At 35.6% G+C, this 5,513-nt stretch overlaps 1 long non-coding RNA gene across 1 annotated transcript; it reads right to left on the bottom strand.

Moving 5' to 3' along the window:
• Positions 1-466: 466 nt before the first annotated feature.
• Positions 467-1,356, bottom strand: LOC147488815 (uncharacterized). Its single transcript, XR_015202177.1, has 2 exons — positions 1,241-1,356; positions 467-1,018 (listed from the first exon to the last, which is right to left on the bottom strand). It is a non-coding gene; the product is annotated as an uncharacterized LOC147488815 (long non-coding RNA).
• Positions 1,357-5,513: the final 4,157 nt, after the last annotated feature.

Raw genomic sequence — 5,513 nt, 5'->3', positions numbered from 1 at the left:
CTGTGTTGGATGGTATTGGATGACGGAGGATTGCATATAATGAAAACTCTCGAGACTTTGTGTAAACATAGTTGACGAGGAGATTCAATAAAACTCTCGGTTAGGATCGAAGCTAAAAGTAACGCATGCTTGATGAGAGGGCTCCGGCCTCGGTGATCCACGTGCATGAACCATAAGATCAATAGAATGACATCATTTTGTCTCCTTTTCTTGATCTTCTGCAGCACTTTTCTGTTTTATCCTAGAATTACATTTTCTCCTATAAAATATAATTAAGTTTTACTTATTATTATGTATGCGTAGTGATGGCCAAGGATAATCTCGGACGCCACTTAAGAAGACTGACTTGTCAAAGAAATATATTCATTAAATCACGAAGTCCGGTTCATCCATCCCATTCTTCTTGACAAGTTCATTCAAAGTTGTTTTGGGTCATCACAAAATAATACATAAACTTTCAGAGACATGCTGAAATTGCAAAAACTATATTCCTTCAGTGATTACAGTCCAGTATCAAATATGCAGGCCTAGAGGTAACAAACTTTCCCCATAAATCTGAGTATATTACATTAGTCCAAAACCCTATTTGATAACTGGATTTCATCCAACTTTTTAAGCTACGAAGATGCAGACTTAATAGTATACCACACCTCCTAGAACTCAGGTTAGAACCCAACCATCGACCATATGTCTTCACCTGTGAGTCATAAATATGAAAACTATTGTGTGCTTCAGACTTGTGACGCCAAAATAGATCCCATGGTCACGAACACTAGACACAATCCCGAAGTGGAAGATGCTTTTGTTTCAGTCCAGTGAGATATGATATCAAACTAGACGAGCTCTTGACACAATCTGCAGACTTGATGATTCACTCAGATTGTCACAGGTTCCAAGTTTCACAATGATAGTAACTGTGCAACCTTTGTCGAGACCATCACTTTCAATCCAAATATGACTTTCAATCCAAAACAAGCTAGCAGAGTCTGTGCTATCGTTCATAGGACAGCTCAAGCGCCTACATTTCTCATTCCATTAGAATCTTGTAGTAAAAACATATGCCACCAGATCAGCCGGACATCGGTGGCTCGAATTAAACCGACAAGTGACCACAATGAAGTTTGACTGGAAATATGAAGTTATCAGTTTTCTTTGTTCCTACTCATGAGTCAGGACTATAATAACCAGATTGTTTATTTGTACCTCTTACAAAGAGCAAGTCCAAGTTATTTATTTGTACCTCTTACAAAGAGCAAGTCCAAGTCCTGCACCATCATTAATCCGATTTGGTCCACTACCAGATTGTGCAAATTTAGTAAAAAGATGTGGAATATCCCGTGGACTGATTCGCGAGCCGAGAATCTTTAACACGGAAATAAAAACATGTGACAATGTAAATTAACGCGTGCAACATAAAAAAAAACTAAACGCGTCCCAAAGCAATTGCCGTTTCACCATGTTTATGAACATTAACTCCTCTGAACATGTCTATCGAAACACTTCATAGTATATTTGAAGTTCAAATTAGTATTCTTTGATGCCCATTCCACCACTGCCCGCTTCTTCTTCTTCATACTCTTAAATTCTTCCATATCAATTATATTGTAGAATTTATTGAGTATAATTTTTTCTTTCTTTTCTTGTATGGCGCAAGTATTAACAGTTTTATTGAACAACATAGTAATTTAGACTACTTAACACACAATAAATTCACATGCGCCATTCACTGACCTGTATACGTAAATAGAAATGGCTGTCACTTGACACGGTAAAATTCAGGAGCCCCCCAGTCTCTCAGGGATTCTGGTTTGGCAACAGAAGCTATAACTGAGACATAGCCTTCGATTTTGGAGGAGCTGCAATGGAGAATTCGATTTTGGAGAATTTGATTTCGGTGCTGGAGAGAGAAATAGGAGAGGAGGAGAGAGAAGAAACCCTTCGTAATTTCTATTTTGTGTTTTGTTGAGATCGTGGGCCGGGTTTAAGGACGTGAACAGTAGGATGTCACGATAAGGATGTAACGATAAGAATGTCATCCTAGCCAAACCGATATATATATATATATATATATATATATATATATAATTTAAAATAAGGTGATTTAGCTTTAGGTCGTCCCAATAATATGGGTATTTGCATTGGACCCAAAGTTTTACGTTTCTTAGCTTTAGGTAACCCTATCGTTAGTTAACGATTTATTTACCAAGTTTGACCGTCTATTGTGGTGTGTGTGGTGTTATACCCTTTCAAAATGCAACAACTACCCCTTACACGTTTTGCACGTGCCCACACCATAAAACTCAAAAACCAAATTTCAAAATACCCGACATGTGTCATAATCCATGCTCCTAATAGAGTGGAGGCTGCAAAAAAGGAGAACCTCGCTGTTTCAAAATATCAAAATTTAAGAAATATACAAAACTAAAAACCTACGAAAAGTGAACTTCTAATCACTTAGTAAAACATAATCTATTAACTTAAAAAAAACAATTTAACTACACATATCGAAAAACCAGGTAGCCTATTTTCTTCCTCTTCTTTATTATTTACAATTATTTATTGACTTCATTTTATTATGTATATTGCAGATAATGGCGTATGAAAATTACAGCTTATGTAAAAAAAAATGCTAAAGGAAATTCTAGAAGCGGACTTAACATTCAACAAGATCCAGGTCTACAAACACGTAATTAGAGAGATGGGACGATTCAAAAGCACTATAACATTAAAGGTACCAAAAGACTTATTCTTTAACGGTGAAGACCTCATAGTTAAAGAAATTGATGGAAGCCCAAACATATTATGTTGCAAAAGCAGAGGATTCAATTTGACTTTTCACATAATCTGAGTTTATAAAGGATGAACGTGATATGGAAATTGAAGACTTCAATTTCAAAGAACTTATGAAGAAAAGAATAGAAGTTGAAGAGAAACATAATCAACTCGATATCCTCAAAAATATTATGCTAGATTGTTTGGTTGATAATAAACACAACAAAGAAAAAATATATTATCTCGAAGAAAAAATTAAAGGAATGAAGGGCATGTAAAGTTCCATAATAAAGAAAAGAAAACCATGAGGATTAGTACTTTAATACCAAAACTTTATTATGTTGGTCACATAGTATTTTTTTAATGGCCGAGGTTTAACGCTTCTTATTTATGAAAGTTTGTAACTATTGAGTCTGTTAATTTTTAGTTTAAATTTATAATATTAGCACACTCGCTTTTCAAATTCGACTACTTCAAGTTATATTGTGTTCGATATCGAAAAAAATATAAGTCATTTGTCACCTTTGGAGTAGGTATTCGTATCATAACATTGTTTCGTCTGACCTTCTAAAAGAAGTGAGTAATTGTAAATAAGTGGATGCCCTGAACATTTAACAATGTAAATACTGGACAGTGTCTTCCAAATATTAATGAGATAGTGAGTTCCTCCTTCAGTATTCTAATGTCAAATACCAGATGATCTTTAAAAAAAAACACACCATTGGTAGTGCGAAAGAATTAGGCAGTTAACAACATTCTTAGATGTCTAGATTTTTTTAGTATTATCGAGGCAGTTTTGCAACTCCATTATATAAACTCTCCTAAATCACCACAAATTACCACAAGAGCACAATCGATTATGAAAATGGTGAAACCTCATGTTATCCCTCAACAATCTCTCTCCTCATAACACATCACAGTGTGGAAATCCTCACACTCTGAGTTTCTTTACAATCCTAATGGGGATTCCAGCAGTCATAGTAAATAGTCAAAATGATGTCTGTAAAAGATCCTCCAGTGCTTCCTTGATCTCTTTTGACTTTGGGTGCGTAATGTCACAAGCAAATAACTCATGTATAATCCCATCATCTGCTTCCATCAAGCTGCAGCCGAGGTTCTTTCTAACTCCTTTTTCTCTAATCAAGATTTCCATGGATCCGACAAGCACCAAAGAGTGCTCCACACACGCCTCAATAGGCATTGTTGCTGCAAGGTTTAAGGCTTCTTCCAAGTGTCCAGCACGACCAAGAAGATCTACCATTACTACGTCAAAAAAAAACACCAAGAAAATTAATATCTAGATTTTGGGCATATTCAGATTTTGGGCACTGCCTAGCCACATGACTCATTCGGACAGTCACGACCCAAGTGGCCAGTCTTCCTGCAATTGTTGTATGCCTTATCATTTGTGCAGTAAACACATATATGGCCAGTCTTATAGCAGTTGTTGCAAACCCTGAGGTCACCAAGTGGTAGAGAAGGCGCTGCGAAATCTTTGGCAATGTGACCAACCTTACCGAAAGTATGGCATATCACCTCATTTTGGAAGTCACTGCCCATGTGTGGCCAGGCTCACGACAATTTCAGCACAATGACTTGGTGGAATACTCAGCTGCAATGTGCCTGATAACAATGCCAAGGAAAGATAACATATCCATATTAAATTTTTTGGATGTAGATGGAGGAGGAAAACACAGGGTAGGAAATCAAAATTATATTTTGTGGGATTAAGGTTTGTTCTGATATTTTACATGAGTACAGAATAACATGTAGCTTTAGATATATAATTTCAATATCAAAACAATGTTTATTTTCCGGATAAGCTAGAAAGCATCCTTATTACAATAGCTCTGACCAAAACTGAAAGATACTTAATAAACTTAGATCGGGGTTTTGACACACTTAAGTCAGGATGAGTCGCTGCGTTCAGTACTCTCGAGTAATCATCAAAAATGTCTACCTGCAGGCATTAGGGCTCATATTTGCTAATAACATGTGGCAGAGACAGTTTTGCTTTAGATCTGCATAATGATGTGGTGAATATCTTTAATCTGCCCTTTCAACATGATCGTTGGTTAAATAGCCATTCTTGCTCTTTATACTCCCTCTAGATTGCCCAAAATCCATTTCCACAACCTTGACATTGTCTTCAATGTGTCTGTCCATCTACATGCCGAAAAATCATATTGCAGATTAAAGGGTAAAGAATTTGTATTGCTTTCATTTATAAGAGAGATTCTCCCATCATAATAGTGGATATGCTCTTAAGTAGTGCAAACTATTTTCAGTAGGATGCATGTGGTAATTTTATTTATATAGAAATAATTTCATATCTGTGTTATAATTTCATATCTGAGAAACGGCAAAAATAAGTTCATATTTGTGTTATAATTACAAAGCAAATACAAGAGCTTCACATTCGTTTCCAGCAGCACAGTCCATATCCACATCTGTATTTAATTTAAGAGATTTAGACGTGAAATCAAGTGGTATGTTGAAATAACCAACCTCAAACATGAAAAAGAAAATAAAATCCTCAAGTCTATACGTGAAAAATATAATGGGCTTAAGCCCAAGTTAAAGACACCAAACTATATTTGCGACATTAGCCGACTAGTACAATTATAGATATACATGAAGTTAGAATAATAAACAAACTAAACTTCTTATCAAATAGGTAACCCTAATCAATTTAAACCTATAAATACACCACAACAATGCCTCAAGTAAAATAATTTTAA

The sequence above is a fragment of the Coptis chinensis genome, chromosome 7 (assembly GCF_015680905.1).
Source record: "Coptis chinensis isolate HL-2020 chromosome 7, ASM1568090v1, whole genome shotgun sequence".
NCBI classification, from domain to species: Eukaryota; Viridiplantae; Streptophyta; class Magnoliopsida; order Ranunculales; family Ranunculaceae; genus Coptis; species Coptis chinensis.
The sequence above is the reverse complement of the archived record's forward strand: the minus strand, read 5'-3'. Positions and strand labels throughout refer to the sequence as shown.